General features: G+C 52.0%; 1 long non-coding RNA gene across 1 annotated transcript; it reads left to right on the forward strand.

The window, feature by feature from the left end:
* The first annotated feature begins 732 nt into the window (after positions 1-732).
* Positions 733-7,092, forward strand: LOC113613277 (uncharacterized). The gene is made up of 3 exons (XR_003430149.1): positions 733-1,735; positions 5,888-5,925; positions 6,566-7,092. It is a non-coding gene; the product is annotated as an uncharacterized LOC113613277 (long non-coding RNA).
* The last annotated feature ends 582 nt before the right edge of the window (positions 7,093-7,674 follow it).

A 7,674-nucleotide genomic window follows, 5' to 3' on the forward strand; every position in this document is an offset into this window, starting at 1 on the left:
TTCTCTCCTGGGGGACCTCAGACTCTCCGTGGTTTCAAGTGTGAAACAATCAGTGATTGAGATAGAAATCTCCCAGCTACGGGACAAGTACACAGAGGAACTTGAGTCTGGAGGGAGGCCGGCATGTGGTGGGTTCTCACACTTCAGACCCAGCTCCCTGGATCCACCCATTGGAGAACTGCAAACTGTTTAGCTAGTGGCCCCCCCGAAAGAATTTGGAAACACTGTGCCCTCTCACACATTCTACAGTTGACATCTACAATATTAAGGCTTAAATGGGGAGGACTTCCCTAGTAGCGCAGTGGTTAAGAATCCACCTGCCAGTGCAGGGGACACGGGTTCGAGCCCTGGTCCGGGAAGATGTCACATGCTGCAGAGCAACTAAGCCCCTGTGCCACAATTACGGAGCCCACGCGCTGCAACTACTGAAGCCCACGCGCCTAGAGCCCATGCTCCTCAACAAGAGAAGCCATCGCAATGAGAAGCCCGTGCACCACAACGAAGAGTAGCCCGTGCTCGCCGCAACTAGAGAAAGCCCGCTTACAACAATGAAAACCCAACACACCCAAAAATAAATAAATAAATTTATTGAAATTTTAAAAAAAAGCTTAAATGGGTGCAAAGGATGTAGTTTCCAGGATATTTTAAATATTGACACTGTAAGGTTGAACTGTTTCGTCACTCTGTGACGCATCCAGTGAAGCTAAAGAGCATAGTGATTGCGTCCCCATCATCACCCATGTAAACAGCACGCAAACAAGCTCTTCTTTATTAATGAGGTTTCACCTCACTTTTTTATCTCTGAAAATTGTATTCAGTTCCTCTCCCCACAAAGTTTTAGCCTAATGTACTATATTCTTATGCCTGAAAATCTCTTATTGATCACACCATCTTCTCTGTACCAAAAACTATGGATGTAAACTGGCTTTAAAATTTTCTGTGATCATAAGTCACTAAGTGTTTTTAAAATGTTATTCTGGAAAGTTATGATTACAAATATTAGTATGTGATTGATCAAAACTATAAATATTACAAATATTGATAGATACTGATTAAACAAAATGTTACTATATATTTCATTTTTTTATGAGTTGATTGGATTTCCCCCATTGTGTGTACCCATGGATAAATACGAAGCTTATTTCTACAGCTTCATTTCTTCCTCATTCTCATTTTTACAGGTATAAGCACTCAGAAATCTTGTCACATAAATAAGGAATAGAAATGAAAGGAAGGAGTATTGGAGCAATGTTACTCAATTATTTTAACTCCCTTTGAGCTTTATGCTCAAAATCAATAGTAATCCATCATCAAGAATTATTTTTTGTTGCAACTTGGTGATAGGTAAATGAGAGTTCCTTATACTATTTGTGTATGTTTCCATTTATCATAATATAAGTTAAAGACGCTATGTTTACTCTCTATTGGCTGACAAAAGGATTGGGCCCTCCTGCAATTTTGTTGCAAGCAAAAAATAGAAACTACTCGACTGGCCAAAGGATTTGTCTCCCAGTACTCTAAGCTCTTTTTCCTCTCCAGTCCCAGAGCAGGACTTCCAACTGGCCTTGCCAGTTGGGAGCATTTGTCTTTCTTTCCCAAAGCAAGAAGCTGCTTTCTCAGGGAGTCAGTGCCCCATTTGAAGACTGTGGTGGATGACTGTAATGGACCCCTTGGCCAAGGACCTGGGGAAGTGGGTCAGACCAGGAAGAATGAAAGAAAGATTCCATCTCAGAATGTAAGTGCATTCTTTGCCCCTTCCAGCCTCTCCCACACCCCTTGCTCAGAACCTGGTACCTTTCAGTGGAGAAGACCTGAGTGTGAGCTACCCAGGTTCATGCGGTTTAGAAGGGTGAAGCTGGAACTCTTTACATCCATCTTTTCCAATTACTTCAGCCCGGGAAAGCCTAGTGAATAAATTGCATTTAAAATAAAAATGAACAACTAAATGTGATCCTGGAGTGGATCCTAGATTTGGAATGGAGGCTGGGGGTGGGTGAATGCTATAAAAGACCTCGTTGGGACAACCGGCAATATTTGAATAATATTTTGTAGCGTAAATAACAGTATTGAATCATGATTAAATCGCCTGATCTTGAAAACTCTGCTGTGGTTGTGTAATAGGATATCCTTGTTCTTAGGAAATACACACTGAAGGATTTAGGGTTCGAGGGGCATCACGTCTGCAATTTACTCTCCCGATGCTTGGAGGGGGACTTGAATATGCAAAGAGGGGGTCAGAATGCTAAAACTTGAATCTGAGTTAAGAAAGGGGTCCAAGAGTTCTCTGTATTATTCTCACAATTTTTCTGTAACTTTGAAACGATTTGAAAACAAACTCTGGCGCCGCAAACCCGGTCTCTGGCGTCGCCTGGTGGCTTCTTCGGGGAGTGCACCCTCCTTGTCGGAAACCTTTAAACTACCCGCCTCGGGCAGCGGCTCCCGACGTCCCTCTGCCCAGCCACCCCGCAGATCAGCCCCTCCCGCCCACGGCGTCTCTGGTTGTGCCGGTTTGATTCTCCTTTCGTAGGTCTGTCCGCGTCTGTGAACCTCTGCAGGCGCATTTCTTGCGCAACCAAGGTGAGGTCGCGTTAATCTTGGATTGAGAGTAGGAATCTCAGAACTTCCAACCCGGATGCTTTCTACGACTAAGGAAACTGAGGCCCGGAGAGGGCAAGTCGCCGATCATGGCTAGAACCGAAGTTTTCCTGACTTCTTTGTTCTCTGCAAGTTGCTGGCCCGAACCCCACCGTCTTCTCCCTGGATTTGACTCAGATGCGGCCTCTCGCCTCAAGTCTGGGCTCCCACGAGGCCGCTCTATGACTTCACTCACGCCCGCCACGCGCCTCCCCCCACCCCCGCCCGGCCTCGCACCCACGCAGCACATTCTCGTCCCCGGGCCTCTGTCCACGCGGTCCCTCTGCCCCGACATCCCCCGGGGCTGCCTTTTCCTCCCGTGCTTTCTGCCAGCATATAACCTGCCCAAGAGCCTTCGGCGACCACCCAACTACCTGAGCCCTCCTTCACTGGTCTCCCCGTTTGTGCAACTGTGCAGTCACTTATTTGTCGTCTACTTGTTGCTCTCTGCCTTTGCCCCCACTGGAATGGGGACCCCTGCGGACGGGACCCTGTCTGGTTTCCCGGTGTGTCCCCAGCGCCTGGTACAAAGCGGGGGCTCTGGCAAGGGCAGGAATGTTCTCCCCCTCCTCGATTCCCCAGTATTGTGCCCACGTGACCATCGGCAAGGAAATGACCCCCACCCCCACCCAGAGGCGTCTGTGGTTTCTGAGGGGCTCAAAGCCCCAAGGGGGAAATGAGGGGTGATGGCTCAAGTGACCCTGGCCACTGGGGACAGCGTGCTGGCCGGAACCAGGAGCGCAGTCGCTCTACACAGTGCGGAGCAAGGGGCACGGCGGCGGACGCTGGGCTCAGTCCCCAGCCCTGGCCTCCCCCTTGCAAACGAGGAGGGGCGGTGTGGGCCGTGGGAGGCTCCGCCCCGGACCCAGGGACCCCAGCCCCGCCCAGGCCCGGGGAGGGTCCCACCCCCGGGACAATACCGGGCGGGGCCGGAGCGGACAAGCGGACAATGGGCCCCGCTCACCCTGCGCTCCGCTTCCGGCCTTTCCCAGCCTGGGTTGGCGGGACGCAGGACCGCGGAGGCCAGCGCTGCTTTGGGTGCCGCACGTCCCGGCCCGGGCGGGACTAGGCAGCGCCCCCGTGCGGAGCTGGAGCCGGGGCGCCGCGCCCGCCGCCCCGCACCCCGCGGGCCCCCGACTGCGGCGCCCTAGGGGCCAGCGCCCACCCAGCCCCGCAGGCGGCCGGCAAAGGGAGTGGTGGTTAAAAAGCTTTTTTGTTTTTAGTTTTCTATTGAGGTATAATTTACATCGAGGGAAATGGACAGATCTCAAATATGTGAAGTTTAATGAATTTTTACACATGTTTATACCCTGTAACTAACTCTCAGAACAAGACGGAACATTCCAGCTCCCCAGATAATTCCCTGGTGCTCCTCCCCAGTCAGTCCCTGCCCCCAATCCCAGCCCTTGGCAACCACTGATCCCTCCTTTGTCGGTACAGCTTGGCCTTCTCCGGAATGTCCCATAACTGGAATCCTGCAGTATGGAGACTTTTGAATCTGGCTTTGAGATTCAGCTGTGTTGTGTGTCCATAGCTCATTCCTTTTGATTCCACTGTAGGGCTGCATCTTATTTGTTAATCTGTTTATCGGTTGTGGGAATTTACTGTTGTTTCTGGCTTAGGGCAGTTATAGAGCTGCTATACACATTTGCGTACAGGTTTCTGGGTGCAAGTGTGTTCTCATTTCATGTCAATACCTAGGAGTCGGATTGATGTTTTGCCTGAGTCTACGTTTGACTTTGTAAGAAACTACTATGTTGTTTTGCAATGTCTGCACCATTTCACACACATACACGTGCCCCAGAAGTGTGTACAAGTTCCTGTCGCTCCGCATCCTTGTCAACACTTGCTATTGTCAGTCTTAAATTTCAGCCATTTGAGTGGGTATGGAGATGTCTCAAGAGAGTGATTATTGACTCAACAAATGAACAAACACCCAGAGCACACCAGCCTTCAGAAAGTCCCAGCAGTTTCCCAGCCTTTCCTCACCCTACTTCCAGGCAGTATTTAGGCGCAGGGAGGGGCCAGAGTCATTCCATGTACACACTCTGGGTGGACAGATGCCTGTCCCCATCGGTCCCTAGGACTGAGCTGGCAGGAAGCTTTTTATGCTTAGGTCCTTCCCAGATGCCCAGCCCCCTGGGGAAGGAGCTGGCACTGAGTCCACAGGTCAAAAAGGATGGGACTGGGTTTCAACTTGGGTCCTACCTGCTCAGCCATCCCAAACAAAGAGCCTGTCTTAGTCTGCTTGGGCTGCTATAACAGGATTCCTAGAATGAGTGGTTTACAAACAACGGATATTTATTTCTCACAGTTCTGGAGGCTGGGAAGTCAAAGATCAAGGTAACAGCAGATTTGGTGCCTGGTGAGAGCCAGCTTCCTAGTTCAATACATGGCTGCATTCTCCATGTGCCTTCACATGGCAGGAGGGACAAGAGAGTTCTCTGTCATCTCTTTTATAAAGGGCACGAATCCTATTCATGAGGGCTCCACCTTCATGACCTACTCACCCCCAAAAAAATCACACCTCCTGATACAGTCACATTGTGGGTTAGGATTTAACAGAGGAACTTGAGGGGGATGCACTCAGTCTATAGCAGAGCTTCCGGAAGAATCACTGAAAGACAAATGAGGAAAGGGGAGTGAACACAGGTGCAGTGTTTGGAAACCGAGGATGTAGAAGGAAGGCAGCAGCCCATGCACCTGGCAGGCAAGTAGTTCTCATGGCTGGACCTCTGGGGGCCACCACCTGAACACACAGGGCACCTAGAGGCCTGGCTCTGCCTCTGAAGCCCCTTGTGATCTGAGTTTTGGAAGATACGGAGGTGGTGCTAGGAGGGGCCTGCCTCCCTGCCTTCAACACATCTTTATTGCACATCTGCTGTGTGCTGGGCACTGTCTGGCACAGAGCACCAGCCCCTGGTGAAGGTCCCAGTCTGGCAGGAGAGATGGCTGACAGCCCCCAATGAGCACATCGGTCTGGGAGGGCCTCTTTGAAGGGGGGACATTTGAGCAGGGACTTGAGTGATAAGAAGGCAGCAGCCCTGGGGAAGGGGCATAACAGGCAGCGGGAACAGCAAAGGCCAAGGCCAGGAGGTGGGAACATGCTAGGTGGACTGAAGCAACAGAGAGCAAAGGGGACAATGGAAAGAGCCGAGGGTGGTGAGGGCACCGGGTCAGATGGTATCTTGGTCGGCTTTGGCTGCTGTAACAAAGTCCCACATCTCAACAACAGAAATTTCTTTTCTTACAGTTCTGGAGGCCAGAAGTCCAAGATCAAGGTGTCGGCAGGTTTGGTTTCTCCTGAGGTCTCTCTCCTTGGCCTACAGATGGCCCCCTTCTCGCTGTGTCCTCACGTGGTCTTTCCTCTGTGTGTGTACTTGTCTGTGTCCTAATCTCTTCTTAAAAGGACACTAGTCCTGTTGGCCTGGGGCCCACCCATAGGACCTCATTTTAACTTAATCCCCCCTTGAAAGGCCCTGTCTCCAAATACAGTCACATTCCGAGATACTGGGGGTTGGGACTTCAATATATGAATTTGGGGGGGACACGATTCAGCCCATAACAGTTGGCTTTTGCTCTCAGGGAAGTGGGGGCCTGGGTAGGGGTTGAGCAGGAATAGACAAGATCTGATTTGCCTGTTAATAGGATCCCTCTGGCGCCACGGCCAAGAGTAGGATAGACTGCTGGGGAGGAAACCAGTGAGGAAGCTACTGCCACAGTCCAGGCTAGAAGCCGGTGGCTGGACATGGGTGGTAGGGTGGGTGGGGAGCAGGGGTCAGACTCTTGTTATCTTTGGGAAGTGGGGCCTGTAGGTTTCCCAAAGGATGGATTTGGGAGGGGGGAGGCTGGGAGGGGGATGGCGCCCTGGGCCCTGGCTGAGGGAGGTGCCAGCTTCCCCTTCCTTGCCCCTTGATTCCTTATCCACCAGGTGCCTACTGTGTGCAGTGCTGCGCCCACGGGAGAGGCAGCCAAGGCCTAGAGGCAGAGCCCAGGCCCTGGGCGTGCTGACTCGGGACTTCTCCTCCTCCGGCCCTTCCTCCCAACTCCTGGCTGCGGAGCCTGACCCCCACTTGGACAAACATCTTGCGGCCATTTCCGCCTCGCCTGCCCGGAGCCCCAGCCTGGCCTGAACAAACACTCGGGACCTGTGCTTCCGGCCTCAGCTCTGGGAAAAGCCCAGCCAGGGGCCATTGAGGTCAACCCTGGAGGGAAGTGGGAAGGAGGCACCAGGGGCCTAATCACACCCATCTCAGAGGACCCTAGGGGGGCAAGAAGCACCCTCTGGGCCTGGCACCAAGAGGGGGACACTGCCCACAGGGCTGTGAGAGGCCTGGGGAGGGTGCTCCAAGGGACTCCCCCAAGGGACCACAGTGCTAGAAGAACCTCCCTCCTGTGGCTTCCCCATTCTTGTTCCCTTTTTTTTTTAAATTAATTTATTTAATTTATTTATTTTTGGCTGCGTTGGGTCTTCACTGCTGTGCGCGGGCTTTCTCTAGCTGCGTTGAACAGGGGCTGCTCTTTGTTGCGGTGCGCGGGCTTCTCACTGCAGTGGCTTCTCTTGTTGGGGAACTTGGGCTCTAGGCCAGCGGGCTTCAGTAGTTGTGGCTTGCAGGCTCTAGAGCACAGGCTCAGTAATTGTGGCATACATGCCCAGTTGCTCCGCAACATGTGGGATCTTCCTGGACCAGGACTCGAACCTGTGTCCCTTGCACTGGCAGGCAGATTCCTAAACACTGCGCCTCCAGGGAAGCCCCTTGTTCCCATTTTCTGAAAAGTGTCCCACAGGGTTACACCTCCAGTCCAGTTCCTGTCACTGCAGAGCCTCCCAGTGTCACTGTCAGAGACTAGGAACCAGGCCAGGGGTGGGGCAGGAGTGGACAGACATTCTTGACAATGCAAATATGTGAAAATGGTTAATTGTGAGGAGTGAGCTCCCCATCCCTGGACGTATGAGCACAGGCAGCTGGATGTGCAGGAAGCGACTTGCCAACACTTCCTCTTCTTTAACTGCTCCTAGCACCCTGTGAACTGTGGGCA

Source organism: Aethalodelphis obliquidens, unplaced genomic scaffold, assembly GCF_003676395.1.
Source record: "Aethalodelphis obliquidens isolate GAN/ISIS:26980383/991018 unplaced genomic scaffold, ASM367639v1 scaffold86, whole genome shotgun sequence".
NCBI lineage: Eukaryota > Metazoa > Chordata > Mammalia > Artiodactyla > Delphinidae > Aethalodelphis > Aethalodelphis obliquidens.